General features: G+C 58.9%; 1 protein-coding gene across 2 annotated transcripts in view; it reads left to right on the top strand.

Moving 5' to 3' along the window:
• Positions 1–1030: 1030 nt before the first annotated feature.
• The window catches only part of ELFN2 (extracellular leucine rich repeat and fibronectin type III domain containing 2), a 47115-nt gene continuing 26282 nt past the window's right edge, over positions 1031–21863 (top strand). Inside the window, exons 1-2 of one of the 2 annotated variants that reach the window (XM_087813991.1) lie at positions 1031–1152; positions 9629–9789. The gene's annotated coding sequence lies outside the window, so the exon portion shown is untranslated. Of the gene's footprint in view, positions 1153–1534; positions 1582–9628; positions 9790–21863 lie in introns of those variants that run through there. The other variant, XM_016222612.2, reaches the window with a different exon arrangement.

Below are 21863 nucleotides of genomic sequence, written 5' to 3'. Positions count from 1 at the left end.
GGAGTATGCCCTGCAATGTGCCCCAGTGCAGGGGTACAGGCCCCAGATGCCAGGATTTCTTTCTGCATCGCCTACCTCGTCCCCCTAGCGTTTACCCCTTTGCAGGTGGTGCATGTGTGTGGGTGCGTTGGCCAGAGAGGCGCTAAGGCGGGAAGGCCTTAGGAAACATCTCTGGACTGCAACAGCCGCCAGTATACTCCTGGGCATACTCCCGGATAGGTGGGGAAAGGTAGTGAGCAGCGGCCAAGAGCCCTGGCACAGGGTAGAGAGACCTGGAGTCTAACACTGCTGTCAAGCTCACCTTGTGACCTTGGAGGTGTCACTCCTCTCACCGAACCTCAGCTGTCTCGCCTGTAGAAATGGGACCGCAGCAGTCACGCTTCTTGAGCCGCCAGCGATTGAGCACAGGAAGGGGGCGGCTGGGGTTGGGGTCAGCAGGTGTGTGGGGGGACCCACCTCTGGAGATGGAGCCCAGGGGGCGCGGGCGTCCTCTGGCTGGCGCTGGGGGGCGCTGCGCACTTCGAGCCGCCCGCCCCGCAGCAAGTTTGCCTCCAGCTGTTGAATGCACTCGAGACATGGGCGTCTGGACCCGGACCCCGCGGGGTGAGCGGGGCTGGGGACCGGGGAGGGGCCGGGGGAGGCGCACGGCCAGTGCCCGGCGCTCCGGGTCCGCGGGACCGCCGCCGCCTCTCCGGGCGCCGCAACTGCAGCGGCGGAGCCAGGCGCGGCCCCCGCCGCGCGGGTGTGTGTCTGCGAGTGTGCGTGTGCCGGTGGAAGGATCCAGTCGGAAGAGGGGGCGGAGGGGTCTAGCGGCGGAGAGGCCTGCGAAGGGAGCCGGCGCGGGGGCGGCGCGGGCGGACGGACAGACGGCGGGCTCGGCCCTGACGCCCGCCGCTCGGCCCCCTCCGGGCGCGGGCCCCGCCGAGGCAGAGGCGCGGCGGCGGGAGGCGGGGGTGGCGGTGTCTGCGCGCACACGCTCGCTCTCAGACACACACGGGCCACGCCACAGACACAGGACACGCGCCGAGCCCGCCGGGCGCCGCGCACACCCGCACCGGCGCTCACGCTCACACTCACACTCACACTCACGCGCAGGCCCCGCAGCAGCCGCTGCCGGAGGCGGCGCTCGGCCCGATCCCGGCCGCGCTGGAGGTGAGTGAATTCCTCGGGATCTGCACCCCGCGGCCGGGGGAGACCGGGCGGCGGCGGGAGTGGGGGCCGAAACCGGAGGGCACCCCCGCCGCCAGTGGGGGCGAGGCCCGGAGGGGCACGGCAGGGGGAGAATGCGACGGGGAAAGCCACCCCCGCTGCCTCCGGGCCTGGGGATCCCGGCGAACGCCCCGGGGACCGCCCTACGGGAGCGGAGTGGGAGCGGCGGTGGGTGGAGGCGGGAGGGCGAGGACGCGGGGAGGACGGGCGGCGAGGCGAGGTGTTTGCGGGGTGGTGCAGAGGCTGGACGGTGGACGGCTGGGCCAGCCCTTGCCACGCCGCGCCTCTCTGCCCCCATCTTTTCGAATCGGGGGCCCTCGCCCCCTCTGCCACGGAGTGCTGCCCGGGTCCAGGAATTCGTCTTCCCAGCCGGTAAGGGGGCTTTGATTCTTCTGGACGACAGCGCCCGTGGGAGGGGTGGGCCGGGGTGGGGCTTCCCCCTCCCCCAAGGAGGGCGATGGGTTTGGTGAAACGACTGGAATTGGGGCGTGGGGGCGACCAGGGGGGTGGGGACCCTTGCAAAGGCTTCACCCTTTCTCCATGGCGCTGGTGTGGGGCAAGCCGGGAGGCAGCCCCTGGGGAAGCAGCAGAAATCGGGCAGAGACTGCAGCTCTGGCAGGGCCAGGGCCGGGCCACTGCCGGGCTGTGTGTGCGCGCGCGCGCGTGCATGTGTGGACTCCAGCAACTGACAGAGGAGGGGGCAGGGGGTGGGCGTGTTGGCTGGTGGGCAGTGTGCACGTGGGGAGGGATGTGTGTGCATATAGGGCTGTGTGCAGGGGTGGACCCCGCTCTCTGTACACACACACACGCACGCACACACACACAGTCCATGGTCCAGCAGGGTTTCCTTGGAATGTTTGGAGGGAAGAGAGCTGGTGTGTATGTGGGTGTGTGGGAGGCACTCAGGGAGCTTGTGTCCAGGACAGAGGCAGCCAGGCCAACATGTGTCAGGCACGCCTGAGGGGAGGGGAGGGCAGGGAAGAGGAGAGGAGGGGAGGAGAGGAGGACAGTGGCACTGATCCTTCTCAGCTTGGGAGGACATGGCACTTGAGGGCACTTTCTGCAGCTCTGGGCTCCCTGCTATGTCCCCTCCCCCTGGCCTCCTCCCACCCCAGTGGCTGCCCCTGGAGGGCACTGCCTGGATCCCCTCGCTGAGGCACAGGTGTGGGGCTGAAGTGTGTGTGTGCGCCCGTTTGTGCTGTGGCTGTCGCTGTCAGCAGGCCAGGCTGTGGGAGAGAAGCTGGGGGAGGAGCAGGGTGCTGGCAGCACCTGGAGGAATGTCACCGAGGCTGCAGGCCCCAGGCTGTGTGCTTTAGCGACTGAGGGCCGTTTTCATCTGGGAGCCCAATCATGTATGAATGTGTGTGCCTGGCTCACACACCTGTTCCTGTGGGCACCTGTGGGACATGTGTCCTGGCCATCAGGAGGGCGTGTGGGCCTGCCCATGTGTGTAAATGTGTGTCCTGGGAGAGGAATGCACACACAGGCACACACTCACACAGGTGTTGTCTGTGAATGCCTGTCCTGAGTGAGCTGTGTGCCCTGGAGCTGTCCGTGGGTGGTGATCTCTGGGCCATTGGACCCTGGGCAGGAAGAAAGAAGAATAATTGAAGGGGGCATCAGGGAGAGAAGTGTGTGTGTGTGACATCAGTGAGAACCTGTGGTTGCGACATCAGCTCCAGGTTGCCAGTGACGTCACTGGGACAGCAGTGTGAGGGGTCACCCCTACCAGCCGGAGTATGTGATGTCAGTGGGAGTGTGGGAGGTGTCACTGTGTGTGGGGCTGAGTGTGGTCATGTCCCCTGTGTTGTGAAGGGTGAGAAGGGGAGCTTTAGAGTGACTGGCCCCTCCCAGGAGGCCCCATTTCCTGAGTGGGCACAGGACCCTTTCCTTAAGTCCTGTCCCCCAATAGTGCATCTCCTCTGCCCCCCATATGGTGTCCCCTCTTCCCTTCCGCGCCCCCACCAGTGCCTGCGCTGGGTCCTGTCAGCCGGGTTGCACAGACCCTTGGGTGCATGTGTACGAGTGTGTGTGTGTGTGTGTGTGTGTGTGACAGCAGAAAGCGGCCACAGCCAGGGAGCCGGAGTCTTTTGGCCCTAATCCCATGGCGTCATTCTTTGTGTTTTGTGATTTAGGCATTCCTGTCGCCTCTCTGAGCCTCAGTTTCTCATCTGTTACCTGAGGGGTAGAGAGGTGGGAGGGGTCTACAGGAGGCAGTGAGCCTCTGGGCCAGGCGCCTGGCACATATTGGGCTCAGTCTGTGTGGGCTCCATCCCTTGCCTCCCACCCCCCAGACCAGAGCAGCTGGCCTCCCCTCCCAACCCCCACTCCCGGGTTTGGTTTAAGTGTAACTTTTTAAAGAACTTTTTCTCTCCTTGGAGCCTCACAGCATCCCTGTGAGGCTGGCAGGCTGGCTGCTATTATGTGGACATTTGACAGATGAGCAAGCTGAGGTCCAGAGGGTAAAGTAAGCTGCTATTGATTTCTTAGTGAGATGCCGCCCCCTCCGTGGGTGCAGGGAGACTCATTTGATTGGCAGGTCTCATTTTATAGAGGGACAGGCAACTATGTGAAGTGGGGGTGGGGGTGGGGGTGCCAGGGTGAGGGGTCCAAGGAGGAGATTGGCCACAAGAGAGGCTGCCCTTAACTCCCCAGTACGGTGCTCACTTATTCCTCCATGTCACAAGACTCAGAGATAGCCAGGGTCACAGACATGGGTGCATCCAGCTGCCAAGCCTTCTTTAGTGGCATCAGTCAGGGGTGGTCATTGGGGGCCCCATGCTTGCTCCCCAGTGTGGCTCCCTTATCCCCTGAGGTCTGCAGAACTGGTTCCAGTGACACCTCTGCTTCGTCCATGTGTGACAAGGGGGTCAGCCTCTTCTGACTGTGCAGGGCTGTGACTGCCTGCCTTGCAGTCTTGATGAGTGAGTATAAGAATGTGGCACCACATGTAGGGCCCGGATGACACCCATCATGGTTACCCTCAGCTGTTGCAGCTATGGTGCCCCTGGGCCAGGGTCTCCCTCCTGCCCCTCCCTCTCCAACCTGCCATGATGCTGTGCTGTGCAGAGTGACAGCCAAGATGCAGAATTGCCTCAAAGCCCGAAGCCCCAGCCTCCTTAACAAGGGGCAGCGCTAACAGTCCAGAAGGTTAACTCAGTCCTCTGCCTCCTGCTGTCCCAGCCCAATCCCCTATTAAATTAACCTTCCCATCAGTTAGCACCTGGGGCAGAGGCCCACCGTTGTCATTGGGGATGTGTCTTGGGGGGTTGGAATAATAGAGCCTCTTCCTCCCCCTCAGCTCTGCAGACAGTCCCCGGGGAGGCTCCAGAGAGCCACCTGGGCAAGCTGACACCTGGGGTGCAGAAAAAGGGTGCTGGCTGCATGCTGCTGACAGCAATAATTACAGTGATAATAATAATAATAAAAAAGATATTAGCTGATATTCACTGAGTCTGAGAGCCAGGCCCAGTGTGAAGCCCTTTGTAAGCGGCGCTTGCTGGATCCCGCCAGCCTGCAGCAGAGCTACCCTTAGTCCTCATGTCACAGACGAGAATCAGAGGTCACAGGCCAGCTCAGGGCCACATAGCCCTGGAGCCAGGGCTGGAAGCCCCACAGCTGGACTCCTGCATCAGCACTTAATTGTTGGACTTCTTTCCTGGGGGCCTTTCCATCTTGGGGTGTTCTCGCTGAGGGACCTCTCTGGGCTTTGCTTTGCTCATCTGTCAATGGGGGCAGTGACCCTGCTGCAAGAAAGCAGTGGGCGTGGTGATCAACAGCTTCCCGGACAGAGGGGCAGGAAAGGTCTAGGGCCTTGGGCCCTCTCCCCATTCCTTGTGCACCCCTCCCCCCACAGTGACCTGTGACAGTCCAGCAGCCTGCTCTCCTGTTGTCCCACAGCACCTGCACAGCTGGGGCACACAGTGGGCTCTCTGTGGGGCTCCCCTAGGGGGGTGGAGGGGACGCTGCTCAAGGATCACCATCCTCTCCAGGCCCCAAGTCTGTCGTGGCCTCAGCTGTGCCCGTCTCACTTCCGGAAAGGGAGAGGCTCAGGATCCAGATTCTGCCTTATTTCCTCCTTGATGTATATGTCCTGGGCAAGCAAGTTCATTTCCACAAGGCCATGTTTCCTCAGTGTAAAGTGGGGGTCATGGTACTGAATTCCTAACTCCTCTGTGTCCATTATGTAAGAGAACGTCAAGTGTGTAGCATTGTGTCTGGCACATAGTAGGTGTCAATTAGATGAGTTCCCGCCCCCTTCCCATCTGTCTCCTCGATTCTTTCCTGGTTCCCTGGTGTGGGTCTTGAGCTGTGTGTGTGTGACGTTTCCTTCTCTCTCTTTCAGCCTTCACATTTACCCCCTGAAACGCTTGAACCTGTTTCCCAGAGTTAGGCTGGGGGCCTGAGGAAGCTTGGGGAGGGCCTGGGAGCTGCCTACCCCCCAAGCTGAAGTGTGTAGAGGGGCCGGGCGGGGCACATCTTTGTGTGTGTCTCTCTGTGAGTCACCTCTCTTGGGGGAAGTGAGCAATTCCCAAGGGCTACCTGACCATTCTGCTCTGGGCGCAGCCCCAAGACTCAGGCCTGCCTCAGTTTCCCTCTTTTGTTTATCTCTATCTCCTCTCTTCTCCCACAATTTTCCCTGGATCTGGGGCTGTAGAGGCTGTGGGGTTGGCATGCCCTCCTCCAACCCTTCTTCAGTTCTCATGAAGGGGGCATGGCTCTGCTTGTTTAGCCATTTCCTGTCTGTCTCTGGGCTCCGCACAGGTGGAGACTCAAAACAGTATTTGTTGAACAACTCCCTTTTATCTACATGCTACTGGATGGACTGATGTGTTTTGCCTTCAGTCCACATACACACCCTTATAAGCATGTTTCCCCCAGGGGTAGCTTCCGTGTGGGGGGGGCTCAGGCAGGACTGGCAGAGATGAGCTTCTGTTTGGAAGAGAGATGAGACACATGGCACTTTTGCCAAGTGACGAGCATGGGGCCTGTACATAGTAGGGCTTGCTTGACGGTGGCTCTCTGTAGTCTGTGACCCCAGGAGGTGGGGGCTGATGCTGCAGGCTGGAGGCTATGTGCTGAGCCAGCCTTGTAAGCGGGGCGCAGAGGTGGGAACTCAGCCTTGTAAGCAGGGCTCCCATGATTGCACACCTGCTATGTGCCAGGCACAGGACGAAACACTCTTATTATCTGGTTTAATTTTGGCTGGAGGGTTGTGAAAGAGGTCCAGGGTCCTCTGGGTGGGGGCAGGCCAGGTGGAGAGAACAGCAGAGCTGAGGTCTGGAGGTCGGAAAGCCTGAAGTGGATTTTGGGAAAATGAGTCTGGAATGTAGTTTGGGGATCAACCACCTAAGCCTGTAAACTCTGATCTAAGACTGGAGCATTATTTTTCCTGTCAGGGACTGCCAGAGCCCCTGGGTGTTTGTTAAATGCAGGTTCTTGGGCCCTGCCTGCTGAGATTTTGATTCAGTAGGGATGGTGTGGGGCCCAGGAACCTGCATTTTTAATGCATTTCCAGATGAATTTGCCCATGTTTGCTGGTTGTTTGGCAGCTGAGGAAGCTGCTACGCGGTCCCAGCGATTTTCTGGACGCCTCCCACACATCTCGGGAGGCAGCAAAGGCACCGTCATTTTCCAGAGGAGCCTGAGCTCAGAGAAGTGAGGCGCCTTGCCTTGGGTGACACAGCAGCAAGAAGGAGGCTGATACTGACTAACACTGACTAATAGCCTCCCGGGTCGCTGGCTGCTGTTCTAAGCCTGTTCAAAGAGTCCCTCATTCAAGCCTCAGAACGACCCTCTGCATCATTCCTGTTGCACAGATGAGGAACCCGGGGCAGTCTGTGTCAGGGGTTCAAGGCCGCACAGCTGGTAAAGGCATGAAGTGCGGTGGGGATGAGTGAAGCTTGGAGGGCCTGACCCGGCATCTTGCATCTTGGACAGAGCGATGCCCTCCCTCTCCCTTCCTTTGGTATGAGGGCGCGGGTGGAGCTGAGCCTGCGGCGAATGCTGTGCTTGTGAGCAGAGGCCAGAGGGAGGGAAGTGGGGGGGGGGGAGCGGAGAAGCGGAGAGGAGGGCGGAGAGCCCGGAGGGCGTCCCGGAGGAGGCGACGCGGAGTCGCATAGCTGTGGCCTGAAGCCGTTCGTTCCGTGGGCCTCCGGCGAGGCAGGTCCCGGTGTGGCGGGCGACAGGGTGTGTCTGTCCCGCGTACATCCCGGGCTGGGCTTGTGCGCGGGGGCGGGGCCGGAGGAGGGGCTGGCGGGCTGTCTGGGCGGGAGCTGCGGGGGCGGGCGGGGCGCGGCGGGAGCGGGAGCGCGCGCACAGAGCCCCATCCCGGGGCGCCAGCCCCCGCCCGCGCCGCACCCCGCGGCCCCGCGGCTCGCAGTCGCGGTTGCCCGCGGCTCTGCGGTGGCCCCGCCGCCGGCCGCTTTCCGCCTTACTTCCCTGTGCTTAGAATTCGCAGCCGCATCCCCTGGCGCTCGCAGCCAATTTCACGGCCTCTGGGCTCGGGGCGCCGGCTCGTAAACCCGCCGGCGCGGGGCGGGGCGGGGGCTGGCGCGGGCGTCGGGTCGGCCATGCCCGCGGACAGGGGTGGGGGGGCGATCGCCCCACGAGGGTCTGCTGAGTTGTTGGCAAGGGTGTGTCAGGTGGGTGTGGACGGGATGGGGGGGCACCGGCGGGAACTGCCCTGGGAGCACTGTGCGAGTTTGCAGGCGTGGCCATGTGTGTGCTGGGGGGCGGGAGCAGTTCACCGTGTGCGGGGGCATGTATATGTGGACCCGCGAGCCTGTGTGGGGGCCCCTATGCCCACGGGCAGGTTTGTCTGGGTGTATATGGTGAAACCTGTGTGTTGGGTGGTCCACAGTGAATGGGGCCACTGTTTCTGTCGGTGTGCTGATATGTGCCTGTGCAGTGTTTCCAGGCATGTTGGCACCTGTGTGGGTCTGTGTTGAGGCGGGCCCCCTGTGTCTGGGTTCTGTGGGCAGCTGTGTACAGTGAATCTGGGGCTGTGTGCACACGTGCGCCTGAGGGAGTGTGAAATTCTGGTGTGTTGGTTGCTGTCCCGGTGTCCTGTGGTTGCAGGTTGTGTGTGAGAGTGTAGTGTGCAACTTGGGGTGCTGTCCTGTCGTCTTCCTGCTGGCCACTGGGCTCAGGGTCAAGGGTGAGCCTTGTAGCTGGGGTGGGAGGGGGAGCAGTGCCCCTCGCGGGCCTGGGAGACCTTTCTTCCTGGTTTTCTGTCTCTGGGTGGGGGTAATGCAGTCGAGACCATGTAGGGGACCCTGTGTTTCTGTTCTGTCGCTGCTGCTGGCTGCTGGCTCTGGTGGGTCTACCTTTGTGAATGGCAATGTCACGGGGGCCCAGGTGTGAGTGTCTGCCGGCTGGGGAGGGCCAGGAGTGCCATCTGGGCTGGTGGAGGGTACAGGGTACAGGGCCAGACAGAGAAAGAGGCCTCCAGGGAAGGGGATGAGTGTACGGTTGCGCACGTGTACGCACAGATGGAGGGGAGGTCCCGCCAGGCACGCCTGTCTGGGAGTGTGCCTGTGCAGGTGGAGGTCGGGCAGGTGTATTGCCCTTAGGGTGCGTGACCACATATGGCAGGAAGTGGGGCACAGGCTGTGGGCACGTGGGGGGGGGGGCGTGCAGGTCCTGGCAGAGTTCTGAGTAAGATGTGCACTGGGAGAGGGGTCCGTGTTCCCTGTAGCAGAGGAGAGTAGGCCGCATTGGTGTTGGGGTGACCAACAGAAGAGCAGCATGGCTGGGCACAAGAAGGGGGAGGGCTGTGTTTGTGGACACTGGGCACCAGGTCAGTGTGAGGGAGGGTGTGTGGCCATGCCCCCCTGGGTGTGTGTCTGTGACTGTGGGTGAGGTGCGGGCTGGGACTGACTTGGGAGGAACCTGTGGGCCTTGGGGCCTAGCAGGGAGTGAAGGACGCGGGGCGGAGAGGGTGGGGGTGTGGGAGGGCCCTTCAGCTCGCAGAAAATCTACCCATCTGTTGCTTGCTCCTCCTGCCCAAGGGGCCATGGAGGGATTAAAAGAAGTCCTGTGGCCCCTGGCCCCTGCCCTCCCCTCCCCCTGAAGCCTATGGGGTAGGTGGGGAGCCCCCAGCCTCCACCTGGGTCTTGAGGTCCTTTCCCTCCATCTCTCCTGCCCCATCATCTGTCTCCATCCCCTGCCCCCATCTCACCTTCCTGCCTCTGTCTCTCCATCCCTGCCTCCATCTCCCTCGTTCCCTCCCTTTCTCTCACACTGATATTCATTTGTGGTATATTCGGTTGCCATGGGAAACCTAAGAAAGAAGTGAGTGTACCCTTCAAGACTTCAGCATTTTTCCCTCCTCCCTCCCTCCCGCTGTCCCCCTCCCTCTCCTCCTCTCCTCCTCTCCCCTCCCTCCCTCCCCTTTCTCCCCTTCGCCTCCTCACAGGAGAGGACTTGGGTGAGGAGCTGCTGCTGCCTGAGCTGGGCCAGGACCTGAGACCCATTGCTACCGCTGCTGTCACCACTGCTGCTGTGGGGACCTCCCTGAGACCAGGCCAGGAACAGAGCCTTGCTGGCTGAGGGGCCCCCTTTGCCCGCAGGCGTCTGGTAAGGACAAGGTCCTTCCCGAGTGTGTGAGTGTGTGGATGGATGTGAACCCGGCTCACATGATCTGGCCTTGCCAACCCGTGATGTGGCCCAGCGTCTGCCCTGTTTGTCCCTTCCTGTCTTGCCCAGCCCTGCCCCCAGCTGTGGGCACCCCCAGCCAGCACCCCGGCCCTCCCCAGCTTCCCTTGCACAGGGCCTACGAGGCAGCTAGTCGAGTGGCAGGCCTTTTGGGGACTGGGACGGGTCCACTGGGGAGGGCGGGGAGGAAGCCGCTGCTGGTTCAGACACCCCACTCCTGCCTGTTCACCAGCCCAGCCGCATAGCCAGGCCTGCCTGCAGCCCGGCAGGCCTGGGGGCATCTGTGTACCTGCTGGGGATGGGGGACGGGCTTCCTGAGATGGCCTGGGAGGACATGGCTTCTTCTCCCTCAGGTGGGGGCCTTTCTGTTATAGAGAGGGGCAGACTGAGGGGCTGGGAGTGAGCTGGGGGCAGGGGAAGCGCTGGGCAGAATCAGTACCTGGCCTGATCCAGTGTCTTGAATTTTGGAGGCGGCAGGGAGAGCAGTCTTCCACTAATGGGCCAAGGGCCAGCAGGCGTACAGGAGCCCTTCTGTCCTGCTGGGGCTGGTGGCTGCCCTGGAGAGGAGAGGCTGAGACTGTCGCTGTCACAGAGGCTGTGTTGGTGGTGGCCACGTGGAGGGAGCTGTTGTCCTGACGGTTGCTGAGTGACGTGGAGAGGGACCCGCCTCTGTGGCATTGTGGTCTCCATGGAGAGAGGAGGAGACAGGGGAGGAGGCTTGCAGCCTGGGCCTGGGTGTTGGTGGTTGCTAAGGAGAGGGAAATGCATCTCTAAGATGTGGTGGTCTCCACGTGGAGGGGGACTGTGGCTGCTGAGGTGTTGAGGTCCTCAGGGAAGGGCTGGGAATGGGTACTCTGGAGGGGGCTTGTGCAGGGAGAGGGGAGGAGTGGGGGGGCTCCCGGAGGACAGCAGTGGAGGTGTGATGGGAGGGGCTCTGCTGCTGCGACTTGGTGTTGCTGGCACAGGCTGACGTGGGCTGAAGTGAGGCACAGTGGGTGGTCTGAGTTGTCCCCCTCACTTCCAGTGCTCATCCCGCCTATCCATGTGGCCAGACTGGAGACCCTACTGCATCGTCAGTGTCCCTCTTCCCAAGGTCCCTTCTTGTCTGGCTTTTCCTCTCACTTCTGTGGCCAACTTCTCCTGCTTCTGCCTCCTCGAGCCCCCTCCTTCCTCTGGGCCTTTGAACGCACAAGTCCCCTATCCGGATGCATGCATGCTCTGTCTTTGTCCCCAAATGACTTCGCCTCCATGCTTCATATTTGCTGTGCTCTGGGAAGCCTGGCATTGGTACCTGCCTTTGAGGTATCAGATAGGGAAGGTGACTTACCCAAGGTCACACATTGGGCACATGCTGGGACTGGGATTTGACCCTGGGGCACCTGCCTCCCCAAATGTCCAATTTACCAGGCCTCACTCCTCCCCTGGGAGCCTCCACTACCACCCCATTCAGCGTTATCTGGCTCTGGCACTTACAGCTGTATGACCTTGTGCCTCAATTTCCCCACATGTGAAATAGAGATGATGTACATGCCTCTCGAGGTTGCTGTCATTTGGGATGATGTATGAGATGCTCCTGGTGTGGTTCCTGGAACTTAATAGGCTCTCAGTAAGTGGTAACCACCACTACCATAATTCCTTTTAAAGCTGAGTTTTCAAATGATTTTCTGACATGCCTGGGGAAGACAGCGGTGCCTTCTCACCAGAGATCTGCCTACTGTGCTCTTTTCCCCGAGACCCTGGAGTGGTGGAGGTATTGAGCTGACTTTGTGGTAGCAGGGCCCGGAGAGGAGGGCCTCCCAGTGGTCACGCAGCACCTTGGTTGGAGCCAGGCTGGAACCACGTGTGACTGGATCCTGTCCCATGCTGCCCCTGCTTGCTCCAGGGCCCCGTGTATGGGCTTTTACCCAGTGGGCCTTGTCCCTCAGCTGTTGCCTGAGCCCCCTTCCTTCTGGCTTTCTTCACAGCACACAGTGTGGTTGCCTTGGGAGTAAGAGATTCAGGGGAAGTTGGTCCTGTCAACCTCCTTGACACCACCAGGTGACAGGCCAGGCAAGGGACTGAAAGGATGTCCAAAGAGGGTCATTGGAGTGATAGGCAGGATGACTGTCTTTTGAATGACAAAGATCTGAGTTCAGATCCTGACTCTGCCACTTTCTAGGTGGGTGACCCCGGGCACACTTCTTTGCCTTTCTGGGCCTCAGTTTCTTCTTCTGTAAAATGGGGATGATATGAGTCCCTCCTTCACCTCTTCGATGTGAAGCAGGGAATGAAGTTAGTGTACAGGGCCTGGTGCCTGGGAGGAGCTTCCTGGGGTGGCGGCTGTTCTTTTTAACACCTCAGACTTGAGCTAGGGGTTGAGCTAGGGAAGAGGGGAGTGGGCTGTCCTGAGTGGCCCCCCGGGGCAGAAACAGACCAGCCAGGCACAGACCTCAGTTCATCCCAAGAAGAGACGTTCTAACAGTGAGAGCTGTCTTGGGATGCGATGGGGAGATGGAATGAGTGCTCTGTGGATAGTGAGACCACAGAAGGCTGGCAGGAGCGTAGGGTTTGGGATTATAAAACTCAGGGTCACATCCTAATGTTGCCATGTGAGGTCTGTGGGATCTTGGGAGCCTTAGTTTCCCCACCTGCAAAATGGGAGGAAAAGCAGTGGAGCGAGCATTACTTTAAATGACTTCACATTTGTGGAGGAGACCTAGGAGCCCCCCTGATCTGCACAGCATCCCGTTTTCCAGAAGAAAGCAAGGCGCGAGGAGCGTAAGGTTTTATGGCAGTAATGTCCACAGCTGCTCTTTACTGAGCATCTGCTACATGCCAGGCATTTTCCTACATGCTCCGGGCCTCATTTAATTTTCTAGCCTCTGCGCTTGCTGTTCCTTTTTCAGGAGTTGTTGTTCCTTCTTTGCTCATTGCTGCTTCCTGGGTTTGTTGCCTGGCTGTCTCCTGTTTCGGTTCATTATCACCTCCTCAGGGAGGCCCTCCCTGACCACGCTGTTTGATCTGGACCTTCTCCCTCTTTGTTTCCTTAGAGTCCCTAACACAACCAGATGCTCTTTTATTTATTTGCTTGTTACCCATCCTCCCACCATCGTAGAGTATCAGCTCCCTGAGGGAAGGAGCTTTTTCTGTCTAGTTCCTTACTCTATCCCAAGTGCCTTGAATGGAGCCCAGCACACAGTAGATGTTCAATAAATGTGTATGTAGTGAACACATGGGTGGGTAACCCGACAGCCACCCTGGCAGGTCAGCCTTGTCATTCACATTCTATACACAAGGAATGTGGGCTCCAGAGGCTTGGTGAATTGCCTGTGGACACACAGTTGGAAGTAGGTGGCAGGCCTCAAATTTGATCCCAGATGGGCTGACTCCAGGTCAACTGCTTTTTCTGCTGTCCCTGCTGGGGAGCCTGGTGCTTCAGGCTAGAGAGTTTGGACTTCCCTCTGAGCACAGGAGCAAAACCACAGAAAGGCTCTTAAGTGGGGAAGGATCCTGCCATAAGGAACAGCCGTTGATAGCAGCCTGAACTGTCAAAAGAAATCCGTTCAGCTGTTCACCAGCTATGTGACCTTAGGTAAATTACTTAACCACTCTGGGTCTTAGTTTACTTGTCTGTAAAATGGGGGTGATGTTTTGGCTGGCCTAATAATCTTGGCTGGCTTAATAATCTTGGCTTGCTTCTGGGAGGCAGTGGACTTTGAGCTTTGATTTGCAGGCTTGTCTCCAAGGCCTCCTCCCCAGGGTGGAAAAACAGCCTTTGCTGAATCACCCCAGTCCTGGGAGGCCCCACTGCCCAGCCTGAGGGATCTGCGACTTTGACTTCTGAATAGGAGACATTTTACTTGCTTGGGACAGGCCATTTTCTGCCCTTCTAGCTTGTGGTTTCACCCCCACCTCCCCCAAAAAAGAGAGAGAGAGAAAATCAAAGAGAGAGGAGAGAGGAAACTGATTTTAACTGAGTACCAGCTATGTGCGAGGGACATTCCTGTGTTTCCCCTTCCACAGCCACAGCAGCCGTGCAGAGTAGGAGTTACTATACCCACTTTACAAATGACCATATGCACATTTGGGGAAATTCTCCATAGAGAACAGAGCAGGGATTTGGACCTAGGCTCAGAGGCTCCTGCCTGCATGTGGCAGGAGAGTGGGGAGGCTCTGGGGATGGGTGTGCTCTGGGCTGTTGGTCCCAGCACCACCATGATGGAGCTTAGAGTGACCCCAGTTTCAGAGACTGGACCGAGAGGGACTGTGGGATGAATAGACTGCTTTCCCCGGCCTGATGCCCTCCCCCCCACTGCTGGCAGCCACGCGAGCCCAGGGAATAGATCTGGCGTTGTGCGCGGTTGTCCCAGTGTCTCGCTCAAGACCCCATTTGTTTGGGGAGGAGAAAGGGGGGTCTGTGGTGCTCAACAGAGGTGGGATTCATGGACAGGCCTGGGGGGCAGGGTAGCCTGCCTGGTACGGACCAGGCCTGGCGGAGCTCCAGGAGGGAGTAGAGGGGGCCGAGGCATGGTCTGGGGTCCTGCTTGTGCCCTTGGGGCAGAGTCGTGTACTCTGGGTTGGGGGACTGTGTGTGTGAAGGGGCAGGAAGAGGGAGGTGGGAATCTTGCTTCATGACTTTCTAGTCTGAAGGAAGGAGAGCACGGTGACCCTGTCCTCAGGGAGCCCCTAGTCTTAGGGGAGTGGGAGGCAACCATGCTATCTGAGGGGGACACAGCCCTGACTTCAGGGAGTCCTCGTCTGAGGGAGGATAGAGCCTCAGCTCCCAGGAGCCCTAGGGTGGAGGTACTGTGGTTTTTTGGGGCTCAATCTGCTCTGAATGTAGGAGAGGATGGTCCAACTGAGTGGAGGCTCCCTGAGTTCTGGGAAGACTTCCTGGAAGAGGCAGTCCTTGAGGAGTGGGAAGGGGTTGGATTCAGGGCAGGGACTACAGGAAGGACTGTTCTGTGGTTGGAAACAAGGCATGGTGGGTTAGATTCCAATACTGGCTGGTCATATGCACCTGAACCTCAGTTTGCTCATCTGTGAAATGGGGACATTGCAACAGCTCCTAGAGGGAGGGTTGGAGAGAGAAGTACCTGTACATTGTAGGCCTGCAAGGCTGCTAGGGGCTACACAGTTGGTAAGGCCAACCATGCAGGAGGTCTAGAAGCTGCCTAAAACCCATTCCCCCACCCCTCCTCCATACCAGGTCACAGCTCAACTAACCCAGGTGCAGTCTTACCAGGCACAGGAGGGAGGGTGGAAGCTGAGCTGTGAGGTGGAGACAAGGGCCATAGGGCTCCTTCCTCCTTCCTTGCTTTGTGACCTTGGCTAGTCCCAGACTGTCTCTGGGCCTCAGGCTGAGACCCTCTCCTTGAAGACACAGTGTGAGGTCTGTGGGAAGTCAGAGCTTACCCCTGCCACCCAAGGCTGGGCCCTAAGGACAGATATGGGGGCTCACCATGGACCACAAGCATCCTGGGAGGAGATGGGCTACACAGAGGGGTTGGCAGAGGACAGCAGGTGCCCCAGATGATGGTGGCTCAGAGCCCCTTGAGCTAAGCAGAGCCCCCAGGAGTGAGGTCTTTCCTGCATGTACCAGACACCGGGGTGCTGGCTCGGGACAGTAGGTCAGGGTAGAGAGACTCCTGGGGCTGCGAGGGGTGACACAGTAGTCAAGCATGTGGGCCCACGCCTGGGTTCTACCCATAAGAAGTTGTTTCACCTTTGTGTGCCTCAGTGTCCTCATTTGTAAAATGGGACTAAAAGTAGTACCCACCTCCTAAGGTTGACACTATGAAGTGCTCAGCACTGTGCCTGACACACAGAGAGGGCTCAGTGAATGCTACGTACTTGTTGTTGGGTTTCCTGGTGGTGGGAGCAGCTGGACGGGGCTTCAGCAGCCATTGTAGCCATCACCTCTCAGGCTGCTGGGCCCCGGCTGTGGCCTATGGAGTCCCGGGCCCTGGGGTGCTGGGCCAGGAAATGTGGGTGTGTCTGCCTCTCTACTTCCTCCTGCTCTCCCCAGTGCCTGCTGAACATGAGCAGAGCTGATGAGTTCTGGAGTAGGCAGCGTGGGTTACATCCCAGCTCATTCATCCCCTCGATGGCTGCCTGGCTCTGAGCAGATCATTCTCGGAACCTGTTTCATCTGTGCAATGGGATCGGGGCCGTTATGACGATTAAGTGAGACGCTGCAGGAGGGCGGCACCCACCCTCCTCTCCACAGGCACGTGCTGGGTGCCTACCATCTCCTGTCACTGCCCTGCTCTTCCTCTCCCTGCTTCAGTGCTGGGGCTGATGGCAGGGAGGGGCTTTGGGGACTGGGCGATTGTCTTGGCTGAGATGGCAGCTGACCCAGACATTCTGTCCTGGGTTCAAGGGAAGCTTGGGGTTCGGGGCTGCGGGGACTGTCCTTAGGGACCATCTGGGCCTGCAGGGGAGCTGCAGATGCTGAGGGGCGTGGGAAGAGGTGGGAGCTGGGCCTCGATGGGGAGTCAGGACCATGAGCTGGAGGGTCAGAGCCACAGGGTCTCCATCCACTTGCCACACTCACAGGCAGGTGATGCCCAGGGGCACACAGCAGTAAGTGGCCACGCTGAGGGTAGGGCCCGTCTCCAGCTGCTGTTGGCTGGGGCACTTTCACTGGCCACATTTCCTGGGTCATGCAGTGGCTGTTTCTGAGCAGGGGCACCCGGGAGCCTGAGCCAACTGTCTTTCCCAGCCGGTGTCTCTTCTCTGTCTTTGTCTCCCTCTCTGTCCCCATGTCCCTCCATCTCTCCGGCCCGCCCTCTCTGTTTGCAGCAGCCTTCATGTCCCTCCCTCGGCCCCATGAGGAGGTAGATAGACTAAAGCTGCATGTGCGTGTGTCCTGGGTGATTCATGTATTTGTTGTGTGTTGGAGAGTGTACATGTATGAGTGTACACACCCCTCTCCTGACTACAAAGCTGACGTGCTCTCTGTATATAAAATAGAGAGATGAGCTGCTGTCCCTCCCATCACAGGCGGGGTCCTTCCGCATGTTTCCGGGCCCCTGCAAACACGTGTGTGCCATCTGTGTTTACCCACGTGGGATTCACCTTGGCCCTTCGCGGGCCCCCTGACTCCATAACCCAGGCATTTCCCCTCGGGAACAGGGGGCCATCCCCATCCACCTTGGTGCGGGGTCCCCTTGCTTAGCATGTTCCCTGTTGTTTCCTGGGTCCAGGGTTTGAATCTCAGCTCTGCTCCTTACCCTCTGTGGGCCCCAATTCTCAGACTGCCCATACAATCAAAGGGAATCCTTTATTCCTTTTATTTGACAACACCTAAGTAACACTTAACCATGTGCTGGACACTATGCTAAGAACTTTACAGAAATAAATCTTCACAACAACCCAACAAAATAGCACTATCCCCATTTTACAGATGAGAAAACTGAGGCAGAGAGAGGTTAAGGATCTTGCCCATGGTCACATAGTGAGTCATTGGTGAGAGCAGGATTTGAACCTGGGCCGTTGGTTCACAGGCTGCCCTCCTAACCACCTTGCTGTGTTGAGTGGTAATCCACGGAGAGTGGCTTGGCCAGGGCCTGGGCCAGCCTGATCACCTTGTCCAGAAAGGTGGTCCTGGTACATGGTAGGTGTGGTAGCTTGGGATCGGGTTGGATTTAAGTCCCTAGCTTATCTACTAAGTCACCTGACCTAGCTGATCCTCAGTTTCCCCATATGTACAACAGGGTAACAGTACTCACCTGGCAGAGCTGTTGTGAGAATTTGGTGCAATGAGGCACGTGGGCACCAGACACATAGTAGGCCCTCCACGTGGTGAGTAGCTGTGACGGCTCCATGACAGGGTGAGAGGGAGGCAGTTTGGGGGGTTGCCCTGTGCCAGTGGAGGTGAGCATGTGCCCTGGGAACCTGTGATTAGGAGAGGACAGGCGGAAGGAATGCGCTGCCAGCCCTTCTTGTCACTGGCTGCACACCTGTCTATCTGGTGGATCCATTGTGCAGCTGGGCCCTGGGCTGGGACAAGGTCAGCTGTGCATGTGTGTGTGTGTGTGCTTTCTTGTGCCTCACCACTGTGGTGTCAAACACACACACACCTCCACGATGGAGAAACACTGAGAATCCTTGCTTGTGAGGGCTGGGAGGAATCTTGGAGATCATCTCATCCTGCCTTTTCATTGTTGCAGATGGGGAAACTGAGGCCCAGAGGGGGAAGGGGTTTGCATCGGGGCCCACAGTGAGTGCCGATTATCTGAAGTTTCATTGCTGGGCGGGACCTTTTCTAAAAAATGTGGTGACAGGTCCTGCCTACAGTAGCTTCGTCGCAATCACACTGGCTCTCGTCCCTCCAGGTGGATGCTCTGTTGGCACCTTTCTCCATCCCATGCTCCGTTGACTGGTTATGGGTTGACTCCTTGGCTCGCCCACCACAGTGGAAGCCACCAGGACAGGGTCCTTTTCTGTCTGTTCACAGCTGAGCCTTTGTGTCCAGCACAGAGCCTGGTGTGTGCGTAGTAGGTGCTCAGTAAGTGTTTGTTGAAGGAGAAGTGACCTTAGACATGATCCCCCCCATCTCTCATGGTAAAGTCTGGATTTCAGAGGGGCAGGGACTTGCCCGGGCCTGAGCAGGGAATTGAGCGCAGGCCTCCTGGCTCCCAATCCTGAGCCCTCTTGTTTGTGCACTCATGTACACACACACACACGCACGCACGCACGCGCACTATGCCGTGATCCAAAAGCTTCACTCTGATCATTGCTTAACTTTCTAGCCTAAAATTGTCCATCTGTCCATCTCTCTGCCAAAGCTGTAGGCTGGACACCTACTGGGCACCTGTTCTGCAGCTTCCCCTGAGCCTGAGTCTGACCTGCTATGGGGCAGGAGCCTTGGAAGGGAACCCTGGGAGGGTGGGGCTAGTGCAGGGCTCACCCCCTCAGGCACCTTTCCTGCTGTGTCCCCTGGCTTCTGGCCATGCCTACCCAGTCCCACCCTGAAATCTCGCCTGCCCAAGCCTCCTGATCCCCCCACCCCACGCATCCCTATGCTGGCTGGCTCAGGCTTTGGGGGAAGTGGGTATCATTCCCAGGGACCAGCCTCCCCCTCTCACTCCCCCAGTAAGTCTGCCATACTGCCTGGGAGGATGGTAATTAGCATGAGGCAGGCTGATTAGCTCAGAAATTAAGTCTTTGTTTCCCTGGCTCCCCAGTTTCCCTAATTGAGCAGATGCAGAGCACGGGGAGAGGGGAGGGACCGCCTGGTTGGTCACGGGGTTGGGTGGGAGCACAGTGGCTGCATGTTTGCTGCAGGAGTTGGCAGGGGTGAGGGGTAAGCATGGATGGGGACATGGTTTGGGGCCCTGGTGGAAGAATGCGGGTGGGGTAGGTAGGGGGGGGTATGGTTGACAGGCTGCAGCCCTCTGTGGGTGTTTGTATGGCTCAGGGAGGGCTTCTCACCCAAGACCCCATTGTGGTGCTTGGCATTCATTTGTTCCTTCAGGTCTTCATGTCCAACTGCTAATCATAACTACTATCATTTATTGAGCACCTACTGTGGACATTCCCTAGGCTGGGCACCTTTTGTGTATTGACTTGTTCTGTCCTGAGACAATGGTGGAGGGAGGGAACTCCTCATTTTTAGGGGCAGAAACTAAGGCTTAGAGAGGTGAGGTGATGTGCCCAAGGTCACACAGGTTGGAGTGACCAGGTCAGGGTTCTGACCCAGACCCTGTCCTGGAGGGAGGGGGGAATCCTGTGGTCAGGTAGTAGCCAGTCCAGGTCCTGGACACTAGGGCTGGAGGGGCCTTCGTCCTTATTTGTCACATGGTGATCACTACCTCTATCTGCTTGAGTTATTGGGAGGAGCAGTAATGACAGCTGTAGTAGACAACATGGTGATTTATTTAGTGTTTGCTATATCCCAGGCAGGTGACGAATGCTTCACATGTTTTCATATTTCATGTTCACAACAATCCCATGAACCATGGGCGGGTCCCCCCATTATTCCCATTTCACATTCACAGCAGCCAAGGTTGAGGGCGGTGAGGGCCCTCCCCCAGTCTCACAGTAAGTAGAGGACCCCAGATGCAGCCCCGGGGCCATCTGACTCCAGGTCCTTCCTCCTTGATCACCACTCCATATGGTCTATAACACATGTGAGGTACCTGGTGCATAGTAGGTGCTTAACAAAGGTTAGTAGCTTGCCCCCTGGCCCTGAAAGAGCAGTTCCTTGGAGATCCTGCATCTCTGGGGCTCAGTCTGGGGCTTCCAGAGGGACAGCCCTCCTCATAAAACCAGTGGGGTAGACATTGCTTTTACTTCCATTTTACAGATGGGGAAGTTGAGGCTTAGGAAATTACTTGCTCAGGATCTGACGGTGAGGTTTAGAAGCCAGGATTTGAACCCAGGTGGTGTGGCTCCAAGTGCTACCATGTGGAGTATCCACTCACAGCCACACTTGTCTCTGAGGGGAATCTCCCTCCCGGCCTGGTCCTCAGCCCCTGCTGTGGGGGTGATGCCTCCCCTCTCCTCCCTCCTCTTAGCAGCCATGTGCATGGGGTGCCCAAGGCTCCATCTCCGTTGTGCCCTGCCGCTGGCTGTTGGGCATTGGATATGGCCACTTGCTGACTAGACATAACCTTAGGGGTGTTCCTCTGGCCCCTAAAACTCAACTTGTCCGGTGCTGGACTCTTCCTCTCTCCTCCATGTTGGCCCATTTGCTGCTTCTCTGAGGCTCCCTGTTCTGGGGTGGGCACTACCGCCGCTCAGACACCCACCTGGACCCTGGGAGTCATTTCTGAACTCCACCCTTGGTGTCCTGTCATCCTGTAGGTCACCAAGCCCTGCTCTCAAATCCTCCCATTGCTTGCCACCTGCTGCCCTCGGCCGCATCCAGTCACCATCTCTGGCCTGGGCCATCGCTCTCACCCCTCCAGTTCACTCTGTACCCTTGTCATCGCATGAACTCCCCAGCACGTCACTGGCTCCACAGTCCTTGGGCTGAGATCCAGAATCCTTATCCTGGCTTCTGAGACCCACTGGGACTTGGCCCAGTGTCTGGGCCCTTGCCTCGGGGCTCCCTCTCCCTCTCCTTCTGCCCTGCCACAACCCAGTTCCTCAAAAGTGCCACCCTCTGGATATTGCATAGGCCGTTCCTTGGCCAGAATAACCCTCAGCAAAGCCTGCCCCCAGGATAGAGGAGACTCCTCAGGTACCCCTGCACTGGGGACCTCCCTCTAATACTCCTAAGAGCCCTTTGAGGGGAGTGGTGCTGCCCATTTCGCGGATGGGAACGCTGAGACTCAGAAAGCTGAGCTGGCATCTGAACCCGGCTCTCTCACCGTGGAGCCTGTGTTCTCGGTGTGTGCATGTGTGTGCACGTGTGTGCACGTGTGTGCACAGCACAGGCACCGCTGTCTGCTGTCTGTGCCAGGCGCAGTTGGGGCTGGGCTGGGCCGCCTCCGCCGGGAGGAGGTCCGTGATGCCCCTGCAGGCCGAGCCTGCCTCTTCCTGCTGGGGGTGGGGATGCCGCTGGGAAGGGGGCGGTGTCAGCCCCTAGCCAGCCCCGGGGACCACAGCCTCCTAGCTCCTCCCCGCTCTTTCCCCTTCAAAACAAACACCCGCGAGCCCAAACCCCCATCCTGCCAAGGCACAGATGGAGCCCGAGTTGGAATTAATTAGCCCTGTTGCCAGGGCAACCACGACCGGCCTGAGTTCTAGCCTTTTCTCCCGGCCGCCCCCACCTGCCAGGCTGCACCCCTGCTTCCCACGGCCCCGCCCCCCGCCGGCCCTGGCCCCGCCCCCTCCCCCCGCCGCCGCCGGTTCCTGGAAGCAGAGGGTGGGGGTTTACGTGCAAGGGCTGGGGTCCCGCTCGGCGGTCGCTTTTGGCTGGGTGGGAGCTTGGGCAAGGCCCCGACCCGCTGGGAGCCACACTTTGTTCGGCACCTGCCTGGGGAGGGGCACGGAGGGGGCGATTTGAGACCAGAGAGAGGAAGATTGAAGTGGCCTGAACTTGAGGTACCATAAGGCCAGCGATC

Source organism: Miniopterus natalensis, chromosome 2 (genome assembly GCF_054644295.1).
Source record: "Miniopterus natalensis isolate mMinNat1 chromosome 2, mMinNat1.hap1, whole genome shotgun sequence".
In the NCBI taxonomy this organism is placed as follows: Eukaryota; Metazoa; Chordata; class Mammalia; order Chiroptera; family Miniopteridae; genus Miniopterus; species Miniopterus natalensis.
Note: the sequence above shows the minus strand (reverse complement) of the source record. Positions and strands in the feature narration are given on the sequence as shown.